This window comes from Protopterus annectens, chromosome 2.part1, assembly GCF_019279795.1.
Source record: "Protopterus annectens isolate FY-2018-M chromosome 2.part1, PAN1.0, whole genome shotgun sequence".
Taxonomy (NCBI): domain Eukaryota; kingdom Metazoa; phylum Chordata; order Ceratodontiformes; family Protopteridae; genus Protopterus; species Protopterus annectens.
In genome coordinates this window covers 921,283,604-921,308,910 of record NC_056729.1, presented here as the reverse complement: position 1 = coordinate 921,308,910, position 25,307 = coordinate 921,283,604, and the positions used below count along the sequence as shown (strand labels likewise).

Genomic DNA, 25,307 nt, shown 5'->3' with positions numbered 1-25,307 from the left:
GTCACATGGCGGACTGCGCCACTGGGCCAGGCACCCCTTCCGCAGCCATCCCCCCAGGGCAGTAGAGGAGCACCCATGCTTCTCGCTGCACAGACAGGACCCCCTCCCTCCTGTCTCTGGGAGGTGAGGGGGGAAAGACACCATCCCTACTCTTGCTCCCTTCCCTCGGGAGGCATGGGCTTGGTCCTGCCAGCCACCACCGAGGCACACGGAGAGAGGAGCGAGAGAGACAGACAAACATGGAGGTACAGGGCTGGGAGTGAGGAGAGGCCCTGGTACCTGGGAATGGTGCTGTCCTGGGTTCCTCAGCGATAATGATCCTTCTGCAGGTTTACCTATGGAAACCTTGTCATGACTTTTACTTCCTCTAGATAGTCAAGTTTGATCATCTTCTCGGCACACCACCAGGGCCGTGACCGACTCCAGAGGGGCTGATCCGAGGACCTCACTAAACCATCCAATCCGTAGTAGTGATGGGCAGTGTGTACAAAGGGCAGGGACTTAATCAACTTGAGCTTATGACCCGTGCTTACTGGGAATTCTTTGTTTGTGGGGAATAATTGCAATCCCCGGTCCCTATCATGAATGGGGTTCAGCAAATTACCTGGACTTGTCGGCCAAGGATAGATCCATTCTGATACATTCAGTGTAGCATGCATGCAGCCCTTGATATCTAAGGGCATCACAGACCTGTTATTGCTCAATCTCATGTGGCTGAAAGCCCCTTGTCCCTCTAAGAAGTTGGAGATGACTGCATGGGGGCCACATAACTAGTTAGCATGGCAGAGTCTTGTTCGTTATCAGAATTAACCAGACAAATCACTGCACCAGTTAAGAATGGCCATGCATCACCTCCCACCGAATTGAGAAAGAACTATCAATGTGTCAATCCTTTCCATGTCCAGGTGATATTTCCCATGTTGAGTCAAATTAAGCCACAAACTCCACTCCAGGTGGTGCCCTTCTCTCAAATCCTCTAAGTTTCAGCTTTGGACCATACTTCCCCCCGGGACCCAAATACTTTCCCAGAAGCTTCCGGCAGGTCATGGAAATAATGTCGCCAGATCACTAGTCAGCATCATTTATGGTCGGAACTATGACGGTATCTCATCGTCTTTGAACCTCTGACTTTCATTCTTGATTAATGAAAACATTCTTGGCAAATGGTTTTGGTCATCTTGTCCAAGAATTTCACCTCAGGGCCAAGCCTCTCTGTGGGTCGTTGTGCCTTCCATCACCCACGGGGGTGTCCATCCCCCATCAAGGATGCATCTGGGGTGTCGAGGGAGCCCGCCATGGGCCCCATCCCCCCAGGGAGTAACATGGATGGAGGAGAGGAGTCCCCCACTGCTCCTAGCTGGGATGTCTGTCCAAAGATGGGAGGGAGTAGGTGCGTGTCCAGCCCACCCCTCAGAGACTGTCGGTGGTACTGCCACTTGGCTGCCCTCCCAGGGTGAGGCTGGATACCTGCCTGCACCAGTTCCCACTCACTGGGGCTGCATTGCCTGTCCTCCTTCACCGCCTGGAGTCTGGTAGTGAGGGGAGTGGGTGCGAGGGCCAGGGGAGTACGAGTCCATCCCTGAGGCCCCTGTCGGCCTGTCCCCCCTCCACCAAGACCATGCTTGGAATGCAGCCTCAAATCAGACATGGTGACCTGCTGAATTTAAGCATATTAGTAAGCGGAGGAAAATAAATTAACCAGGATACCCTCAGTAATGACGAGTGAAGAGGGAGGAGCCCAGCACCAAATCCCTGCCTGGACTACGGGTGCAGGGAAATGTAGTATATGGAAATCCGTCTCCCCTGCACCGCCCAGGGGGCCCAAGTCCTTATGATCAAGGCTCAGCCAGCGGATGGGGTGAGGCCAATGGTAGCTTCCAGCGCATTGGGATCAGGTCTTCCCAGAGTCAGGTTGTTTATGAATACAGCCCAAAGCGGGTGGTAAACTCCAGCTAAGGCTAAACACCGGCACTAGACCGAAAGCGGACAGGTACCATAAAGGAAATTTGAAAAGAACTTTGAAGAGAGAGTTCAAGAGGATGTGAAATCATTCAGAGGTAAACAGGTGGGGTCCATGTGGTCTGCCCGGAGGATTCAACTTGGTGGCCGCACCAGCTGCCTGGGTGAGGTATCCCCCTCCCCTGCTATCAGGCACACTTCCTCCACAGTGGTATGCCATGACGGGCTCTGAATCAGCCAGGAATAGTGTTTAAAATCCCCAGAGAGGAGTGTTACATCCCGTGATCAGGCCTCACCATGCCCTGTGGTCATGAGAGATGACTGCCACCACACCCACCCCCACCCTTGTGGCAGGGGCTGAGGGCCCCTGGCTCATACCAAGACTGTCGACTGGGCCAGACTGTCCTCAGTGTGGCCTGACCGCATCCCGCCACTGGGCTGGCGGGCTCACCTAGGGTGCCCAGGGTCCATGGCGATGTCAGTGACCAACCTGTCCTATCTTGAAACATGGAACAAGGAGTCCAACAGGTGTTTCAGTCCGAGGGTGGGCAGGAGACACCATGGCACAGTGAAAGAGAGGGCTGGCATATGCTGGTTAAGGTTGGATTCCCCTGATCCACTTGTGGGGAGCACCGCCAGCCTGTCTCACTTGTCCCATCAGGGAGGTAAAGCATGATCATACCTGGTGGGACCTGAAAGATAGTAAACTATGCCTGGGCAAGGCGAAGACAGAGGAATCTCTGGTGGACATGTGTAGTGGTCCTGATGTGCAAATCGGTTGTACAACCTGGGTATAGGGGAAAAAGACGAATAGAACCATCTAGTTGCTGGTTCCCTTCGAAGTTTCCCTCAGGATATCTGGCACTCAGCGGACTCAGTTTTATCTGATAAAGTGAATGATTAGAGGTCTTGGGGCCGAAATGATCTCAACCTATTCTCAGACTTTAAATGGGTAAGAAGCCTGACTCACTGGCATGGAGCTAGGCATGGAATGAGAGCACCCAGTAGGCCACTTTTGGTAAGTAGAACTGGCGCTGAGGGATGAGCCAAATGCTAGGTTAAGGTGCCTAATGCTGAAGCTGATCAGACCCCAGAAAAGGTGTTGGTTGCTATAGACAGCAGGATGGTGGCCATGGAAGTCAGAGTGTGTAACAACTCACCTGATTAATCAACTAGCCCTCAAAAATGGATGGTGCTGGAGCATTGGACCCATACCTGGCATCGCCATTGCTGGGAGCCAAGGGAGCTATGCCGTGATGCATAGGAGGGCCGCCTTGGTGGCACTGAAGCCCAGGGTGAGGGCCCAGGTGGGATCCACTGTGGGTGCAGATCTTGGTGGTAGTAGCAAATATTCAAATGAGAGCTTTGAAGGCTGAAGTGGAGAAGGGTTCCATGTAAACAGCAGTTGAACATGGTTCACTCAATCTTAAGAGATAGGTGAGTGCCATTCTGAAGGGACAGGCAATGGCCTCCGTTGCCCTTGGTCGATCAAAAGGGACTCGGGTTCAGATCCCTGAATCCGGAGTGGCATAGACTGGGGTGGACTGCAGTGCTGTGATGCAAATGATCCTGGAAAAGCCAATGAGGTCTCTTTTCTTTGTAAAGGGCAGGGCACCTTGGAATGGGTTTGCCCTGAGAGAGGGCCCTGTGCACTACAAAGGGTCACAGTTCCAGCGGCATCAGGTGAGCTCTTACCGGCCTCTGAAAATCTGGGGGAGAGAGTGTAAGTCTTGCACTGGACCATACCCATATCCACAGCAGGTCTCCAAGGTGAACAACCTCTGGCATGTTAGAACAATGTAGGTAAGAGAAGTCGGCAAGCCAGATCTGTAACTTCTGGATAAGGATTGGCTCTAAGGGCTAGGTTGGTTGGGTTCAGGCATGAAGTGGGGCTGGGCACATGCCGTGGCTGGATGAGGTGTCACCCCCTCACTGTGCCCCCCTCCTGGGGGGTGAGGAGATGGCAGCTGTGACTCTGGACACGCACCGGGCCCTTCCTGTGGATCGCCCTGGCTGTGGTGGGCGCCGGTCCCTACTGGCATCCCGCATCATCCGGCAGCTAGCAATTGACTTACAACTGGTGCAGACTGGGGGAATCTGACTGTTTAATTAAAACAAAGCATCACGAAGGCCCGAGATGGGTGTTGACACAATGTGTCTGCCCAGTGCTCTGAATGTCAAAGTGAAGAAATTCAGTGAAGCACGGGTAAACGATGGGAGTAACTATGACTCTCTTAAGGTTGTCATCTAATTAGTGATGCGCATGACTGGATAAATGAGATTCCCACTGTCCCTACCTACTATCTAGCAAAACCACAGCCAAGGGAATGGGCTTGGCATTATCAGTGGGGAAAGAAGTCCCTGTTGAGTTTGACTTTAGAATGGCAGTGTGAAGAGACATGAGAGGTGTTGAATAAGTGGGAGGCCTCAGCTGCCACTGAAATACCACTACTCTATCATTTTTTCACTTAGCCGGTGAGCGTAATGCAGGTGTCCTAAGCCAAGCTCAGGGAGGACAGAAACCTCCTGTGGAGCAGAAGAGCAAAAGCTCGCTTGATCTTGACTTTCAGTATGAATACAGACCATGAAAGTGGGGCCTCAAGATCCTTCTGGCTTTTTGGGTTTTAAGCAGGAGGTGTCAGAAAAGTTACCACAGGCATAGCTGGCTTGTGGTGGCCAAGTATTCATAGCGACGTCACTTTTTGATTCTTGGATGTTGGCTCTTCCTATCATTGTGAAGCAGAATTCACCAAGTGTTGGATTGTTCGCCCACTATTAGGAAATGTGAGCTGGGTTTAGACCGTCAAGAGATAGGTTAATTTTACTTACTGATGATGTGTTATTGCAATAGTAATCCTGCCCAGTACCAGAGGAACCGCAGGTTCAGACATTTGGTGAATGTGCTTGGCTGAGAAGCCAATGGTGTGAAGCTAGCATCTGTGGGATTATGACTGAACGCCTCTAAGTAAGAATCCCACCTAAATGTAATGATACCATAGTGCAATGGATCTCTGTTGGCCAGGGATAGCAGGCCACAAGGGTGGTGAGGAGCACCACTCATCACTGGGCCGAAGCGTGGAGAGAAGGGGGACACCTCTCTCCAGCAGTGCACCACATGTTCGTGGGGAACCAGGTGCTAAATCATTCATAGACAACCTGATTGTGGGTCAGTGTTTAATACGTAGCAGAACAGCAAAAAGCTGCAATCTATTGAAAGTCAGCCCTTGAGCCAAGCTTTTATCCCAGGCGGGGGGATGTGCTTTGAGCCCTTGAGGGGTGGGGGGACACATCCTCGGCTGCCCCGCCCTGCATAGCGATCCTCCTCCCCCTCCGTCCAGATAGTCAGTGGGACTTTGCTCCTCACTGGCAGGTGTGGGGGGTCCAGCTAGGTGAGGGAGGAAGCATGGGCCGGGCATGCACCAGCAGCAAGGCCTCCTATGCAGGAGGAGGTCCTCGGTCATGTCCCATGCTCAGCCCCTCTGACACCTCCATCCAGATAGCGAAAACCCGTCCGGGTGTGAAGGGGGCTGAGGATCGTGTACCCGGGCTTAAGGGTTGTTCACAGAGGGGTGATCCAGCGGTAGGTGCTCGGTTTTGGGGAGAGGGTAGAGGGCCATTCAGGGAAGCCAGATCTGGGTGTCCCATCCTGATGGGGGTGGCAGGGCTGCCCTGGGAAGCCAGGTCTGGGATCCCATCCCCCCAGCTCCCAGGGGTGTGGAGATATGGATGTTGTGGCATCTTGCACCCAGATCCAGCCAGAGGCATCGAGTCAGACTCTGGTCATTCACCTGGCACCATGGGGATGCCGCCCCCCGAAGGGCACCATGCAGGAGAAAGGGGCCACAAGCACTTTCATCAGCACCTGCTGCCACAGAGGAGAGAGATGGAGGCCCTCAGTGAAATGTGATGAGATTCTGGGAGACGCGGCCATCTCCTGTGCGAGGTTGAAAGCCCTAGGTGGAGGGCAACGGGGAGAACCAGCATCATGGAAGTCTGGATGAGGGACTTTCTGAGGCCTCACAGCTGGCAGAGTTCCATGAGGCTGGGAAGGATTAGACGAAACTCCCCTGAGAGGCTCAAGGAGCACGGTTGACACTGCACAATTTGGCAGCCTACACAAGATATGTAACCGGGAAAAGAGCTCTTCCACCTGGGTAGAAGTGAAAGCCCGGAGGGGGTCCATCCTGATGAAAGTCCATAAGGGGGAGAGAAAGTGAAAGTGGTCAGGCAGGGAGTGCTCGCACCTGCGTGAGAGGGTCTGGCGTCTGCCTCCCCTTGGGGTGGAAGTCATCAAGGGAGCGGCTGGCTGATGGCTGCGGGGTCCGGCGAGCTACTGCCTGGGTGTGTGGGGTCAGGCAAAGCACATCAGGATGGAAGTCCTCAAGGGAGCAGCTGGTGGACAGATGCAGGGTCCAGAGAGCTCCTGCCTGGGTGAGTGGGGTCAGGTAGAGCCCCCCCACAGTGGGAAGTCCTTAAGGGATCCACTGGTGGAAGGCTATGGGGTCTGTAGCACTTCTGTCCTGGTGAGAGAGGATTGGTGGAGCCCCCCACAACAATAGTCCTTAAGAGAGCCGCTGGCGGGGGGCCTGTGAGTTGCCCCTGGTCGTGCCCCCCCTTCTGGGTGGAAGTCCTCAAGGGAGCAGCTGGTGGATGGCTGTGGGGTCCAGAGAGCTCCTGCCCAGGTGAGCGGGGTCAGGCAGAGCCCCCCATGATGGAAGTCCTGACAAAAGTTCTTAAGAGAGCTGCTGATGGGGGGGGGGCTGCGAGTTGCTCCTGGTGAGAGGGTCCGGATCGTTCCCCCCTCAAGGTGAAAGTCCTCAATGGCGTGGCTGGTGGACAGCTGTGGGGTCTGGAGAGCTCCTGTCCAGGTGAGCGGGGTCAGGAGCCCTCATGATGGAGGTCCTTAAGGGAGCCATTGTGGAGCCCAGAATTCTTCTGCCTGGGTGAGAGGGGATGGGTGGAGCCCCCCCCATGACAAATGTTCTTAAGGGAGCTGCTGGCAGGGGTGTTGTGAGTGGCCCCTGGGGAGAGGGTCTGGACTGTGCCCTCTCTCTAGGTGGAAGCCCTCAAGGAAGCAGCTGGCGGATGACTGCAGGGTCCGGAGGGCTCCTGCCTGGGTGAGCGGAGTCAGGTGAGCCCCCCACAACAAAAGTCCATAAGGGAGCCGCTCCTGTGTGAGTTTAAAAGCCCTAGGTGGAGGGTAAAGGGGAGAATCGGCATCACGGAAGTCTGGATGAAGGACTGTCTGAGGCCTCATGACCTAGACAGAGTTCCACAAGGCGGTAATGGATCGGAGGGAAGCTCCCCTGAGAGGCTAGGAGAGCATGGTTGACACTGTATGATTTGGCAACCTTCAGGAGATATTTAACCTGGGGAAAGTGCTCTCCCACCCGGGTACAAGTGGAATCCTGGAGAGGGTCCCTCCCGATGGAAGTCCGTAAGGGGGAGAGAGGCAGAAAGCGGCCGGGCAGGACGTACTCCCGCCTGGGTGAGAGGGTCTGGATAGTGCCCCCCTTGGGATGGAGGTCCTCAAGAGAGCAGCTGGGGGATGGCTGTGGGGCCTGGAGAGCTCCTGCCTAGCAGGGGGAAGGTGTTTGACCTCGCCCTGTACCCGATGGCATCCCCAAAATATTGCAAAGTCCCCGGAGCCCCTCTGGACAGGAAAGCAGGGGGACACGGAAGTCCCAATAGGAGTGTACCTGCCCCTCAGTGGCTTAGAGGAGTTCCGCAGGGCCAGCTGGGATCAGAGGGAGGTTCCCCTGAAGGGGTCCAAGGGCACGGGTCACACAGCACGATTTAGCAGCCTTTCAGGAGATATGTAACCCGGGGAAAGAGCTCTCCCACCCACATAGAAGTTGAAGCCTGGAAGGGGGTACATCCCAATGGAAGACCATAAGGGGGAGAAAGGCGGAAAGTGGCTGGGCACGGAGCATTCCCGCCTGAGTGAGAGAGTGCAGCACGTACCCCCCCCTCTGGGACTAAAGTCCTTAAGGGAGTGTCTGGCAGATGGCTACAGGGTCTGCAGAGCTGCTCCCCTGGCGAGCAGGGTCAGGCAGAGCCCCCCCATGATGGAAGTCCTCAAGGGAGCAGTTGGCAGATAGCTGCAGGGTCCAGAGTGCTCCTGCCTAGGTGAGAGGGGATGGGCAGAGCCCCCACAACAAAAGTCCTTAAGGGAGCTGCTGGCAGGGGCTATGAGTCATCCCTGGTGAGATAGTCCAGATCATGACCCCCGGGTGGAAGTCTTCAAGGGGTCAGCTGGTGGATGGCTGAGGGGTCTGGATAGCTCCTGCCTGGGCGAGCGGAGTCAGGCAGAGCCCCCCACCATGGAAGTCTTTAAGGGAGCCACTGGCGGTGGGCCTGCGTGTTGCCCCTGCCAGTCTGATTTGAATAATACTCTCACATACCCCATAGTCTTAACAGCTGGTTTTAAGACAGAATCCATGGCCAAGTTTATTCATCCAAACAAAAGGGTTTTTATGATAATGTGGATCTGTGGATTTTTTGAGAATGCATAAGAAACATGTAGTTTTCAGAAGAAACTTGTTTGGTTATAATTAACATTAAAAACATTTTTCTATCATTTCTTAATTCTACAAGATTGGAATGCTTCAGAGACACTACTGTTAAAATTATGACACATCCAGTGGGATGAAAGTGAGTGATTGAACAATTTTTTGGAATTTGTGTTAAACAGTAACTTTGTGTATTTTGATGATGAATATTTCAGACCACATAGTGGGGTAGCTATGGGTGTTGTACACACACTCCTAATTATGCAAATCTGGTGTTAAGGTGAAAAACATTATATACGTTTTTAACTTCAGGTGAGCTTGCTAATGGGACTTCTATTTAACATGCAAGGATGATATCTTTTTAATATGGAGCATTTTGGAATTTTTTTGAACAGAGTTTTAGTTTATCTTAATAAATCCACTGACTGTCTTGAGTTTTACTCATTTTTCTCCAAGGTTAGTATAACATTATTTAGCTATATTATTAAGTAAGGATTTGATAAACAATAGGTATACATCTGCTATTTAAAAAAGGCTTCCTGCTTGGATTCTTTCTTACACTACCAGTTTTTCAAAGGAGGAATCCGGTGAAAGGTCAGATGGCCAGGATAAACAATTTAGTTTCTGAAAACACCTTATTTTTTATTGGAACTGCATAGTTAAAATGGATGTTCAAAGAGAGGGTATACCCTGATCATTAATTGAAGGAAAAGGCAATTAAAGTTATTAATGGGAGGAATACAAAATTCATTCACATTCTTAAGAATGACAATTTGAATAGTGAGGAAGCCACTGATACAGAAGAAAATGATAATAACATCCCCTTTGAAAGGGATATGGTCCTGAATTACTGTGTTAATTCAGTATACATTAAGGCCATTATTATAAAAAAAATTTGAAACCTGAAGTTTAGATGGAACTAATAGAGAGTACTCCACATTTTGCTTATGAAACTCATTTTAACAAACAAGTTTTAAAGAAGACACAGTGGATCCACACAATAAAAACAGATCACTGGGTGACACCTTTAAGTGTAGCATGTATGATCAGTGCCGTCATATTAGTGAAACCAAAATATGTGCGATCGGTGCCCTTATTTTAGTGAAACCAAAATAGAAGACATGGCCCTCAGAAAGAAACATATTATACAATGGACATAAAAAGTGTACACACCCCTGTAAAAATGCCAGGTTTTTCTTATATAAAAATGAGACCACAATAAATCATTTCAAAACATTCCCACCTTTAATGTGACATGTAACATGTACAATTCAATTGAAAAACAAATCTGTTAGGGGAAAAAATATAAAAAATAAAAAATGTATAATACGTTGGTTGCACAAGTGTGCACACCCTTAAACTAATACCTTGTTGTGTGTGCACACCCTTATGTTGTCACATGACCCTGGTCATAGGATTAGCAATTATATCATTTACATGCCCGTTGGCTAATGATGGCTGTATTTTGAAGAAATCAGAATAATTAAAGGAAAAATGCACTTAACCATGTCTGTAGCATGGAGAGTTTCAGTGATTTCTTAAAATAATTTAGTTTTGGTTCTTATTCCAAAATGAGACCAAATTTGTGTTTGTTTTTAATCTGATTTTCAAACAAATATCTTGTATGCTATTGTCAAGGACACTAGGAGTAAAAACATATTGCTATGGTCACAATTAATAAAAATAAGTAAATTAGTTTGTTTCTTAACATAGTTTCTATTTTATTATCTGTGCAATTGTTTAGTAAGGAAACCATTACAGTTGCATTTGTCATACTACAGTACCATATTGCAATTGATTTTATTGTTTCAGGCTGTTCCCCTGGAGCCCTGGTTAGAATAAAAAGGGCTTTTTGGTTAGCCTACCTGCCTAGATAATGAATACTTAAATCAATCGATCCCTATACTTTGCTTATTATCTCAGTAACTGACAGCACTTTGTGATCATTGGTATTTTTGCAGTTCTGCATGTACTGATTACTTTACAGTACTTAAAGCGACTGCTCTGCAGTACCACAGTAAAGAGCACAAGGTTTGCCTTTTCCTTATAACTTTATTACTCCTCTGACTGCTGTACTGTTAGTGCACTTGAAACTACTCATTTACATTATCTGTAACTATTACAGTTACTACATCTGGATTAGTTGAGTTAGACTACCCATTAGTCATTGCTTTTGCTGGCTAGGTAGAAACTACATTAAACTACTGGCTAAGGTTGTTTAGTTGAATTTGCCACCATTACTGATTTCCTTATTGACCCTACATAGTCTGTCACTTTAACAATTCATTTTTGCATATTTCGAGTGCTATGGTAGTCACAGCTCTTTTTTTATCCCTTAGCCATTTCCTAGTTTATTACCTTTTGTCTAGCCCAGTCAGTTTTTTTCTTCTTAATCTGTCCTATACCCCTTCATCTATACTGGACAGTATGGGATCTCAGTCAGCTATTTCTCCCTCTGTACCCAGAGAGATACAATTAGGTATTTTGAGGCAGTGTAGCAACTACCTCATGCTTACAGAAAATGTTTCAGTGTTCTCTCACAGTGATTCAATATGTGAGAGATGCAAGTATTTACTTACCTTGGAGGCTACTTTCTCACTTCAGAAGACATTCAGTGATCACAACAACGTTAACATACAACACAGAGCCTTCCAGTAAACCAAACCAACTTATACTGAGTTTGTTAACAGAACATTGCCCAAACTTCCTGGGCTAAAGACTAAGAAACCTCAGACATTAGTATATACAGCAACATACCCATCTTCCCCTTTCACACCCACACTTAAGATGTATACCTCTAAGAGTCACAAGGGTGCAGACTCCAAGCCCTTATGGCCAACTGAGGTTGCATTAAACCATGGTAATGTTTTAGTAATAAGTTACTGTATTGTAATGCATATGGACCCCATGCCCACCAAGCAGGATAAGAATAGAGTGACAGTTATCTGTCTTTCTGGAGCCAGGACTAATAATGTAACAAGGGTCTTAGAGCTCTCCATCCTGACAAATATGATAATGGTCTGGTAGTGGTCCGTTTGGTATGAAGTTTAAAGTAAACCCCTGTGGTGGAATGCCCATATAACTAAATTATATAACAAGAGAAAAAACATCAATGCTTATAAGAAGTCTCATTCTACTTATGTTAACAGCACACTTAAGCAGACTAACAAAGAGTTTAGTGGTGTGGAGATATGGATGGCATGGTATCTTGCACCCGGAGAAGTCTCATTCTACTTATGTTAACAGCACACTTAAGCAGACTAACAAAGAGTTTAGTGGCACCATTAGGAAGCTCTACTGGAGCATGAACTTAAACTAGCCATTAAAACCAAAATAACTGCAAATCTTTCTTTAACTATGTCAGGAAATTAAGAACTAACAACCAGCAGTGTTTGGAGCTAGTCCAAAAATAACACTATGCTCTCTGACGTAAAGAAATAGCTAACATCCTAGCTAACACATTTAGTACAAATTTTACTCCAAACATAGTTATAGCTGTCTCATAGGTTCCACAATTTCAGCTACACCCTTTAATTACTATGGAACAAGTTCTCTCAAAAACTAAGAATACCTTCTCTATGGGCCCTGACAACATACCTGCTTGACTGATTATCAGTGCCAAAACTGGCCTTTCTGAATCCCTACTTAAACTCTTTAATGTAAGCCTCACCACTGGTTACATTCCTGAAGCTAGGAAAACAGCTTTTGTAATGCCATTACCCAAGGGTGACCGAGCCATGGTCCCTGGTAACTATAGACCCATTAGCCTCACTATATTCATATGTAAAAATATGGAGCACATTATTTCAGACTTCATTAATCTGGACATTGGAAATCCCTTAACCCTGGACTCTCATCAACTTGGCTTTATCAAAGGAAGGTCCTGCCGCTTTAACCTCATTAATTTTCTTGAAAAAGTAACTGAAACAGTGGATAGGAGTTATGCACTGCACACAGCATATCTAGACCTGGCCATAGCCTTTGATACTATTCCCCATGGAAGCACTTATAAATCTGAGTACAAGTCTTTATATTGGGTGATGGACAGCTAACTGAATGTCTGACAGAACTCATGTAATTAGAGTAGCAGGTGCCACTTCTGAAATCAAAACAGTTACCAGTGGTGTACCACCTGCATAGCCGGCCTTAGGCATAGGCCAACTAGGCGGCTGCCTAGGGTGCTGTTGTAGCAGGGGCACTTTTGCAGTATTTATTTGGTGTAGGTAGACCAGGATAGGGGCACCTAGTGGTGTGGTGGGGGGCGCCATGGAGCCCTTTTGCCTAGGGCACCAGTTGACCTAAGGCCGCTCCTGACCCCCAGGCTCAGTTTTGGGCTCTCTCCGATTTGGCATGTATTTCTCAGACCTTCAGGCTAGTACTTCTTGCCTATGGCTAACTAAGTTTGCAGATGACTGTAAAAAGAGTGTTGTTATTCAATCTTCAACTGACTCACAATTGCTATAACATAGCTTAGATCATATTAACAATATGGAGCAAGGACAATGGTTTCAAAGTAAATGTAAACAAATACAGCATAGGTCATTTTGGTAAACAAAACAGTTTCACTTACTGTTTGGGATATGCACCCCTCCAATCAAACACTGTTGTAAGGCATCTGGGTACTCTTGTTGAGACATCTGTATCATTTGACCATCATGTCTCCACAGTAGATCAGAAAGCCTTTTATCTGGAGTATCTAATTTCCAAAGGCATCTTCACTGGAAGTTTTAATTCCCCTTTACCCATGTCTTATCAGACTCATTATTAAATATATTGCATATTTTGGCATGTATTTATCTAAACACATCACACAACTTGAGCGACCTCAGAGATTCTTAACTAAAAGGTTAGCGGCCTCAGAAGTCTTAGTTATCAGAAGACACTAGCAGCCCTTTCTCTGAACTCTGTCTCTGGCAGACTCTCCTATGGAAATCTATGTCTAGCCTTTTGTGCCATGAAAGATCCAATGCTGTTTGATCTCCTGTTGCTTCGCAGAACTAATGGTACATCAAATACGTGGTTAAATAAATTAAGCATTCATCAGCAGATAATGACACGTTGGCATGATAGATTCATATCCCAATATATCCCTCATCACTGGAGCAAACTTCCACTACATGTCAGAGTAGCACCATTGCCACCTTCAAGGTATACTTAGAAAACTGAAAGGGCAGCCTCAAATTCTCTCCTGGTCTATCTTGTTTTGCCTCCTTGAGGACAGAAGGAAATTTGAAGTAGGGTTTTTTTGTCTAGGTTTGAAATGGTCTACAGACTGATTGATTATAAGTTCACAGGCAAGTAATAGGCAGTCAGTCAATCAACAAATAAGTAAGTTAAAGAGGAATAAATAAGTAAGGTAGGTGCTCAGATGGAGGTGGGTAGGGAACAAATACTGTACTGCTGTGGAGTATGTGTTACTACTTACAGCATATATGTATTGGATGGGCATGTAGAGCTTTTTTTTAATTTATCATGTTGTACATTTCAGTTTATCTGAACGTACAGTTGCTGTCAGCTCTTCAGCATATATTGCTTGGCTGTCCTGATTGTAAGTAGTTGATACTAGGTTCTGGAACAGCTACTGTCAGAATATGTCAGTAGTTATGACATACGTGGCTGGAAGCGTACATTTTTAATATATTTCTCCTTATTTTTTTTAAACTACAATTGGAGCAGAAGAGCTCATTATATCTCCTACTGTGTTATCGTGAATATATACATTGTTACAAATCTGGGATTGGACATCTTTAGTTTTAATTTTAAGGGTGATGCTATTAGTTGGATATAGTAAAATGTGGTCATTGGATGAGGAGAATTTTTTTAAATTACTGATTTCAAACATGTTAATGCAATTTAAGCAGTTTGGCTCTCCTGAATATGTATTTATGCTGAAATTAGTTTAAGAGCCCCATTTGCAGTGTGAAGTACATAGGGATAGGTCTGCCAGCAAATGCACTGGATGGCGAGTGGGAGTCTACAGCAGATAGAGATGTGTATGACTTACTGTCTAAGTAGCAAGTTTACTAGAGCTCATTGTGCCTGCTAATAAGGCGACAGTGCTGGCTAATGTGAGTGCAAATTAGTCTAACATAAAAAAAGTAGCATGCGCTGCAGTCATAAAGCTGGGTACACTATCTGATAAATTGCAGCATCCAGAATGCTGTCAGTGTCATACAATCTGTGAACTGAGAACTGGATATTTAATTTATTTACTTATTTATTTATTTATTTATCTTTGTTGACCAGGAAAAGTCCGACTGGAATAACTACCCTTTTTCAGTGGAAACCCAGGGAGAAGATCTCCAATATTCACATTCATATACAATATATTTTCATTATCCACATTGTATACATTTTCATCTTGGTTACATATACGTTTCTGCATACATAATTAGCTGTGAGATATGATTAATGCTAACCTTACATCATACAATCAGTGACTGTAGGAAGAAGAGAAAATGAGAGATAGCCTGAGCATGTGCATAAGGTTGTAGCAGACAGAAATACAAAGAAAAACAAGGGAAGACAGACTGATGTTTGGGCTGAAATTAGTAGGTTGTGGTACAAAGGAGAACAAGGATTAAGTAGGAATAGATTGTTAAGAAATATAACTAGTTAAATTAGTAAGTAGTGCTACAATGAGGAAGAATGAGGATTAACTATAAGTAGGTAGTTAAGAGATATAATTAGTTAAATGTTTACAGTAGTAGATAGAAGGAAAAGTGTAATAATCACCTTATATGAATTTAGTACAGAGCAGCTATCATTTTGTCAGAGGTACCGCAGCTTACATTTTCTTCAGGATTAGAAATTATCCGGGTGTAGAGCAAAGACAGAGCCAAGTGCCTTGCAGGTTCTGTTTTAGCAGACTTTTGAAGCAGTTGTTTTCTGTAAGCTTCAACTCTGTTGGGATGGAATTCCACAGTTTTCAGGCACAGCAAGAACAAAGTGAATTTCTGATAGAGTTTTTTTGAGTTAATTACAGTTAGGAGAGACTTGTTATTGGAGTGTAGAGTTTTGTTGTTGCTGTATGGCACAGTAATATGCTTTTTAGAGAGGGGAAACTATCTGGCTTGTAGATAACTTTGTGGGCAGAACAGTTTAACTAAATTATGTGTTCTAGCCAATTTAGGCCCTTTAGGGTTGTGCAGTAGTGAGCTGTATGAGATGCATATGTGGAAAATATTGCTGTTTTATTACAACATACATCAAAATTGGACTTGAGGTTATTGCTGAGATTAGTGAAGATAGGCGATGCATGCAACAGAGATGGGAGTAAGTAGGTTGCTGCTCTGGAATTTCTTGTAGATGCTGTAAATTACTGATTTGCTGTACATAGAGAACCTAGTTTTTTGTGTGCATTTTTTTCTAGTTTGGAGAATATGTTGGTTGTATTTGAGTTTGTCATCTATGAGTACTCCAAGTAATTTGGCTTCTGTCACCATTTTAATTTTTGCATCGTCAGATGCGACAATGTGTAAATTGTGTTTTTGAGTATTAAATTGTTTTGGCATAAAAAGCATTAGATTAGTCTTTTTTTGTATTTAGAAGTAGGTCTGCAGTGCCTAGCCAAGATTCGACAGATGAGAAAGACTCTGGGGTGATTTCCTGGAGGATTTGTAGAGTTGGGGCAGAGAAGATGAGGGTTGCATCATCTGCATACTGAAATTTATTTGCATTTTTTGCAGTGGTATGGAGTTTGTTTACAAATGTATTATAGAAGGGGGCCCAGTATTGGTCCTTGTGGGACTCCAACTGTGAATGTAAGGAAAGAGGAGAATTCCTGTTTCCATTTTACTGAGTGTTGTCTATTTGTGAACTAACTGTGGAATCAGGTGAAAGATAATTGATTTAGACCGAGGTAGAAGAGTTCACTGAGAAGTTTTTGATGGTAAACTGTGGCAAAGGCCTTTGACAAATCTGAGAAGAGTGCTGATACCAGGTTGCCATTATTTCTTTTAGGGCTGATCGTGTTGATAAAGCTAATAAGAACAGTAATTGTGCTATGACTTGAGTGAAAGCTGTGTTGGGTCATGGAGAGAAGATTATTTTGGATAAGATTTAAGGAGCTGGGAGTGGATGCATTTTTCTAATATTTTTGATAGTGGTGATAGTATAGCTATGGGTCTGTAGTTGGATAGGTTGGTGGAATTTCCACAATTATGGAATGGAATTATGAAAGATTTCTTCCTGATGGCTGGGACATGGTTTTCTGTTATGAACTGGTTACTTAGTATAGAAACTGAGAAAGCTAGAGCTTAGCTCAGAAACAAGTTTTAGGTACTATGTTGTTATTTGTCTGTTGCTAAGTTTGTTGGTTTGAGTTTTTGTAGGCATTTTTATGATGCTAGTTTGGACTGGTTGGAAACAGAAGGAAATAGTATTGTTATTAGAGGAGGTTGGGGTAGTGAGAGTGGTGGGAAAGCTTTGTTTAGTAAGATAGAGTGTTGAGTTTATAAAGTGGGAGTTGAACTGGGTGGCTACGTTGTCTGGTTTGTTATTGGTTGTTGATGTGGGAGTAGCTGCTTGGTCAGAGTGTAGTAGTTTGTTTATGGAGGACCAAAATAGCATGGGATTGTTTTGGTGTGTTGAATGAAGTTTGGTGAAGCAGGATTTTTGTCATTATTTAAATACTTAAGAAACCTTGAAAAAAAGTTAATAAAGTGTTGATAGTTGGGTTTGGTCTTATTTGTTTATTTATTTATTTAACATTTGTTGACCGGGAAAGTCTGACTAGGACAGAGCCTATTTTCAGCAGAGGCCTGGGGAAAAATGCTCCAGTTGCATGTCCTGTTTTTGGACTATGTTTTCCATGGTTTGTCTCTTTGAAGTATTTGACTGGTGTCTTTTGTTAGCCAGGCTGTAGGTTTTGACCCATCTCTTAGAGTTGTAAGTGGCTTTTGAGGATGTTTAGGAAATTATAATTGAAATGGGTTACATCATCATCCAGTGGCATGGTCTTTAGGATATCCCACTTGTAGAATTTGACTATGGAGATGAAGTCATTTGAGTTAAAGTATTTTATGTTGTGCACCTGTTTGTAGGATTCCTCTTTGCATATGCTGGGATGGTTTCTGACAGCATAAGTTGATAGATGGTCACTGATACTGTCAGCAAGGCAGCCAGAGAGAAATTTATGTTATTTGGATTGTTTGTAAGAAACCAGTCTAAGATCGATTCCTTATTTGTGTGTTTATGTATCCTGGTTGTATCTTTTATTATTGTATGATAAGGTCAACCATTGAAATGGTTTCATGGGGTATATTGTTATATAGCCATTGTAGATGTTTTCTGGTGTGTTACAGTTTTGTTCTGCTAGGATGTAAAGCCTGTTGATGCAGATTACTTTTCTGTTGTCAAATTTGAGATTTGCTATGAGGTATTCTCATTGCTAAATGTGGGTAAAGGCCCAGTTCTAGGGAGTCTTCCTATGTAGTTGCTACTCCTCCACCTCATTTATTTGTTCTGCGAAGTTCAAAAATGTTGCAATCTGGAGGTAGTGTTTCATTTTCTTTTTTGTGAGGTTTTTGGTATGTTTCTGTTACTACAGCTATGTCAGGGTTATAAAATGCTAAGCATGCTTGGAATTCTTGGAGTTTATTGCAAATGGTTCTGAGATTAACATTAAGTTGTATTATTAATAATATATTTAATATATATAATAACAGATTTGTTTGTAGCTAGAGGTGTTGAGTTTGGTGAGGATACTAATGTCATTTCTGACATAGTTGTAGGGCCTGGGTTTGGATGGAAGTTTCAGCTGAGTTTCAGATGAGCGGCTGAGTGATAGAGATGGATATATCATTTAGATTTTGATTTGTTTATAAGGACATGGTGTATTGTTTACAGGTTAGTTTTTACATATTTGTAAATAGAGCGATTGGAGGAATTTGGCTGGTGTATTTGTGATGAAATGAAAAAGGAGGGTGCTGTTGTAAGCATACCTCTCAACCGTGCAGATTTTCATAGAATGTCCAGATTTTCCCCTCATATTATGGTCCGGTTTTCATAAAATTATGGTTTTCTAGCAAATTAGTGGCAAATCATTAAACCTGAAGTTATAAAATAATGACAGACATTTGAGTTTCAGACTTCATACGCTTCAGAAAATTCATGATAATGCTCAACCTGTTATTCTATCAAATTTCTAAGTTTGTAAGAACAATATTTTAAAACTGTCCCTATTTTTGGGCTTTTGTCTCACTTTTACTTATGGCTTTGTCGAGATTTCTTGCTCTAAGAAGTTGAGAGGTATGGTTGTGAGTGGCATATGGGGGTGCAGGTTGGTGGGTGATTTGCTCTTAGGAGAGATGCGAGTTTGATTGTTAGTCATGTGTATAAGTGTGGTGAGTAGTGGAGAGATTAGGTGTATGTGTATCATTGTTGTGTGGTGTATTGTTGGTAGGGTTTGCTGGAGTTTTTGTGAGATGTGAGGGATGGGCGAAAGTATCTAGAAGTTGTAATTTTTGTTATGTTTAGAGAAAGCTCTAGATGGTAGCAAGATAGTCTGAGTGCAAGTAGAGAGAAATGTGCGTAGAGTTGTTAGGGGGGTTGTCTGCACAAAGTGGGTGTTGAGGAAGTTTGGGTGGAGTTCGTTTGGCTTAAATTTAGTTGCAGTGGAGTGGGTTGGAATTAGGGGAAGGGTGGGGGGAGCTTACAGAGCCTGAGTGGAACACAGACGGAATGGGATGGGGCCCACACACAGAGCATTATGTTTTCAAAAGAAGCAGTCATTGGAGCTGCATTTAGAAGTGAGGTGTGCTTATTGAGGCAATTTTACAGAGATCAGGTTACCACAAACAAAGTGTATTTTGTGCCAGTGTTTCTGATAGTAAAGAATATAGCAGCAGACAGTACTATGTTAACCATATTTCTTTTTCTTATGACTTTCCACCTAGTAGAAGATGTTACTGCTAGAAATATGGTGCTTAAGCAATATGTTTTACTAATGTTTACTTGCAGAATATGCTTCTTATTCTTTCGGCTTTTCAAGGTTAGGGGTCGCCACAGCGGATCACCTGTCCACTCATGATTGGCAGTGGAGTTTTACAGTGTCAAGTTGCCAGCCCGGCGCCCAACCTTCCACAGAAGGCACACACACATATGCATGCACTCACACCTAGGGCCAATTTAGAGTATCCAATCCACCTACAACAAGGCTTTGGGAGGAAACAGGAGCACCTGGAGGAAACCCACGCGACCACAGGGAGGACATGCAGACTCCACACAGAAGGAACCCCAGCCAAGAATTGAACCAGAGAACCTCTTGCTGTGAGGTGGCAATGCTAACTGCTGCACCATTGCGGTCGCCATGCTATTGTTAGCAAAGTAGCTATTGAATGTAAAAAAAATTATACTGATTTGGTTTTAGTGGAAGGAGCTGGAGCCCTATTGTAGTGCACACTTTGTAAGATAGCTCGATACATTAAACAGACAGAGAGTAAATCAGTAGCTTGTGATTATGAGTCGAAACATTAATCATACGTTGTTTTCTTTTCCACTTGGGAGGATTTTTGGTTGTAGATGACTGGTCTCACCGAGTATACTGCCAGAGTTTTTAGGAAAGTGGATGGTGATGCACTATTTAAATATTTATTTCTACTGTCTACGGCTGAAAGAAACATAGTGTAAGACATAATTAGCAGAGGAAGGAAGAAAAATTAAACTTAAACCATGCTTAATATTGGAGAGAGATGTAGAGGTTAAAAAATACACACAAATATACCCCTAACTTTCAGCACTTCTCCCTGAGGTCCTTCTGCAAATGATTAAGAACCACCATTGTAAGGACTTCAGGGTGTGTGTGGAAAGCACATCACAGTGAACAGATTTGTTAGTAGGAAAATGAGTAAGCACCTTTCAGAAAGTAAAGCAGTTTAACCCAGAATTTTGTTTGTAGAGTAAATCAGTTCACTATGCTGAGGTAAGCTTGCTATCTAAGAATAGCAGATTTAGAGCAGGGCTGGCAAAGTCCTGGGAATATATTTGAAAATGCTTACTGCATCTGTAAAATGCTAAGCACTGTTATATGGTGTACTTATATTTTTCTTATTTGAATGGAATGTGGTTTCACGTCAAATGCATTTATTTTGCACCAACCATACATTTGAGATGCAGATCCGGCCTCATTCCATTCAACTAGTGAAAATAAAAAAGTCACCAGATTACACTTAGAAGCAATAAGCATCTCTGAACACTTCTTGAATGATACGTGTGGATGACCGCCACTTGCTGGTAAATTAAAATATTGCCTCTGTTTGAATGTAAGTCACAAACACATGAACACAGACACACACACATACAGTAAACTTTCAGTTAACCAGAACTAAAGCAACCAGAACTCCAAACAACAAGAAAAAAAATCGAAGAAACACAGTACAATTTTCATGTGTTGCACTCCCCCCCCACACACACACAGAAACATGCCTTACATTTTTAGAGTTTTAGAGTTTTAAAAAGGAAGATAGGAATAAACTCCCTCTCTCCCCAACCTAAGAACAAGTCAAACCAAATAGTATAGGGTAGAGTATTAGTCAGGCCTGTTTTTAATAGTAGCAACCAGAAACTACAGTTATCCAGCTTGTACCAATCCCCATGGGTGCCGGTTAACTGAGAGTTTACTGTACATACATACATACATACATACACACACACACACACACACACACACACACACACACACACACACACACACACACACACACACACAGTGGCACATATCTACACATACAAACCAACCCACTTTTTTAACTAAAGGGGGCTGTTACCAGAAAAATTAGGCTATGAAATCAGGACTAGACATATTCTCAATATATAACTTTTGTTTCCCTATGTCAAAAAGAATGGTACCATTATACTTTTGCTAACTGTCTAGAGGCAATAATTTGTCTGTAGAGTAATTGTGAGGTTGAACCTTGTTTAAAAATCATAGTAAACTGTTTAGCAGTATGTCTGCTATATATGACATGTTTTTATCCATAGTTGTAGACTAACCTATGATCCCTGCTTTTACAGGTCAGCATAGTAATATAAATAATATTATGGTATGATGATTCCAATCACCCATCTGTAGCTCTTTTGTTTTATCAGACTATTTTTCACACTTTTCACATAGGGAAAAAAAAAACTTGGAAAAAGAAAACATCCATAACCGTATTTTTGTTTACTCATCTAGAATATCACTGGCTGATGATCTTTCAGGAATTGAGACTACTTACCTACCTGCATTATCTGGTATCCATCCAAAGTTCACACCGTGTTTAGATTACTGTAGTCTTATAACCTAAACAAATGTGATACTCTAGCCTTGCTTTAAGTAATGTAAATTGGATTCCACTACACATTCTCCCTTTAGTTGGAGCTACATCCCACTTCTCTGAAATCTACCTAAAACATTTTGAACAGTTTTGTGCTTTTCCATAAGGAATGTGTGTATACCAGCACCTTGGCCTGTGTCACCCCACATATTAAAAGACTGATGACACCTAGAGACCATCTTTACTTCTGACTGGAATATGTTTCATGCAGCAAAGAATTTAGGGAAAAAAAATCACAAAAGAAACAGCTCACTACTTTCATCAGCAGGGAGAACACATAAAAAAAATCTGGAAACCAATACATTTCAACCCTCACCTCCATCCCCATAATATGCGCTCCCCTTACCTATAGTGACGGTGTAACTATAGTTAAAATGTATTAATCTTGTCAATGTTGTTGTTGTTGTCTTTCGGCTTTTTCCGGCTAGGGGTCGTCACAGCAGAACTCCGGTCCGCTAATGATTGGCAGTAGATTTTCACGAACACTGAGGTGCCAGCTCGACGATCAACCTTCAACAAAGGCACGCCCATTTACGCATGTCTTTCGAACACCCACCCAACCGCGGGGAGGACATGCAGACTTCACACAGAAGGCACTCCCCGCATTCCAGCCGAGAATCGAACGGGAGAACCTCTTGCTGTGAGGCAACAACACTACCGCTGCACCACCGCGGAAGTTGTATTAATCTTGTCAATGATTCTGGCAAAAACTTTTTCTAATCCCACAGCAACATACTCCTAGCATATGGGTATATGATGCCTGCACAGTCAGGTGTGCTTCTCTCTCAAAAATCTTTAAAAAATCCATGAATAAGCAACTGTTGGGCCACTTATTAAATTACAACTTAATCTGAAATATACAGCATGATTTCTGGCCCTACCACAACACAGGCACTGCCCTTCTGGATGTCACAGAATATATCCATGACGTGTTCCTTTTTACTAAGTTCATAGGGACTATACTGCTAGACCTCTTCAAAGTGTTCACTATGGCTTCTTATTTTGCATTGTTAAAAACCTTTTTAACATTTGTTTTCCCTCAGTATTTTCAACTGAATTTCTATCTTATTAAGAAATAGGACACTGGCTGCAAGATGGAATGGAATATTCACACCTCATGTCTCGGTCATATCAATCTCTTAGTGCAAGATATCTGGACAAAGCCTGACAAAAATTGGAGGACAAAGGCCCAAGAATAGGAACAAGATTTTAAATATTGCTCTTATAAACCAATAAAGTCGCTAGAGTAATAGGGTTTGTGTTAATATACATTTTCTGAAGGATTTGAAGTCTGAAACTCAAATGTACGTCATTATTTGGTGAATTCAATTCTCAGATCATCCCAGTGATTTGCCAGAAAAACACACATTTTATGAGGAACAGACCAAAAATATGAGGCAAAACCCTGAACATTCTGCGAATATCTGGACAATTGAGAGGTATATTCTGAGTATTCCAAGGCTCTATGCTAAACCCACACTCTGTGAATGACAAGGCCAAGCTTATTTATTACATTAGTGATTCAACCTTTGCTGTCTTTCTGGTGGTTCTACTGATTCCGTCACTTTCAAACTTCCATGATTCCCCTTATTGTAAACATGATTAAATAGTATGTGTCTATATCTCAGTGCTTCAAAAAAATTAATCAATGCTCTTCTCACCTAAACCTTTCCTCGTGGAAAATAATGTGTGTATTCCTAGACATAACTGATGCATATACAACAAAAGTCCTCTGCTAATTATTGGGCTCAATCCTACCTATACCTCTCAACCTCTTAGCACAAGAAATCTGGCCAAAGCCTAAAATAATGGAGGGGCAAAGGCCCCAAAATAGGAACAAATTTTAAATATCGCTCCTATAAACTTACAAAGTTGATAGAATAACAGGATTTATGTTAGCATGCATTTCCTAAGTGATATAAATTTTGAAACTCAAATTTATCATTATTTAGTGATTTCAATCCTCAGTGGTTAGCCAGAAAACCACTGATTTTATGAGGAAGAGACCAAAAATAAGAGGAAAAATGTGGACATTCTTCATGAATCTGGACAGTTTATGAGGTATGTTCCTACCCTAACAGAAAAAGTCAGGTTTTGAAAACTCATAGTTTGAAAGTTAAGTACAAGGCTGGCTTCCTTTGTGGGCCATTTTAAGCCTAGCCAATTTCTCATTTGGTACTTGAATTATCCTATCCCATTTGCTGTTAGATTGGCCTTACCCTTCCCATGGTCAATAATTAAGCATTAACCCACGCCTGGGTGTGGATAATGCTGGATTTACCCACGGTTGGTGTGGTTTGGTCATGAGGGCGAATCCCAAGTGGCCAAACAAAGACAACCGTGGGTAAATCCAGCATTACCCACACCCAGAGTGGGTTATTGCTATTATACAATGACATTATTTAAGAAAAAAATACTACTTTTCTTAAATAATGGCATTGTATAATGCCTCCGTGCTGCCCTTCTGCAGCTGTACTGTATACTGCGGCATTTCTGATGTACTGCGCATGCGTATGCTTACGCAGTACATCAGAGATGTGTGTGGAAGCAACGGAGAAAGGAAGATCTCTGTTGCATTTTTTTAAGATATCTCGCTATATTACGATTACAGTCAGTAACGGAGCTCTTCCGTTCTCCGTTTCTACCAAAAACACAAAAAAAAAATCAAGACTTATACTGATGGAAAAAGTCCAGGCGACCGGACCTTTTCCATTAGTATAAGTCTGATTTACAATGGGCACGCTGACCAATCAGTGTGCACGTTTTGGAATATTAATGGGGGTCATTGTATAATTATATATTACCTGTAGTGAGAATAACTGGAATCATACAATAGATATGGGAGTCATTCTCAATAACCAACTAAAATTTCATCTCCGTATAAAAATGCCATAAGTGTAAACAAATCTCTCACTAGGTAAATTATACAGAGCAAAGCCATTCTGTACCAATAAAGCTAGTATAGATAAGCCAGAGCATATATGCTCCTATCAGTAATGTATTCCTTCCATTTACTGACAAACTTTCATTTCCATTGCATTAAAATAGTCTTATAAATGAGTTTGCAGATGCCTTGCAAGATATAAAAGGAAGACCCAACATTGTCACTCATTGCATGACCTCCATTGGTCTAAATTTAATTGCTGCCTTGTTATCAGTCATCCCTTCTTAGTGTTCATAGGTTCGTAGGTAGGTACTTGGCTATTGGCCCTAGGGTTTATACAAGCCTAGCCAAAAAGGTACCCTGGCTTTCGCCACCCAAGAAAATTATTTTCCTGTGCCCCTGTCAAGCAGAACCACAGAAGTGATCCCTGGGGTGAATTTCTTATTACCCATCCAATCATCAAGATTTTTCTTGAAGAGTGCTAATGCTCTAAAATCTTTTTGCTCCTCACTGTCTGACACTATCAAATGGAGAATCCACATCCTTCATCCTCTCAGAGATTCATTCTGTCATCTCATCACCATGCTTAAATTATCAAACATACATTGGGACTCAAAAATCTCAGTTAACATTGTG

General features: G+C 43.4%; 1 protein-coding gene and 1 pseudogene across 1 annotated transcript in view; both read left to right on the top strand.

Annotated features, from left to right (window-relative positions):
• LOC122794919 (NACHT and WD repeat domain-containing protein 2-like) overlaps positions 1-25,307 on the top strand; it is a 1,236,179-nt gene that overhangs the window by 592,038 nt on the left and 618,834 nt on the right. The gene's annotated exons all lie outside the window — the stretch shown is intronic.
• LOC122795243 lies at positions 1,631-5,200 on the top strand (annotated as a pseudogene).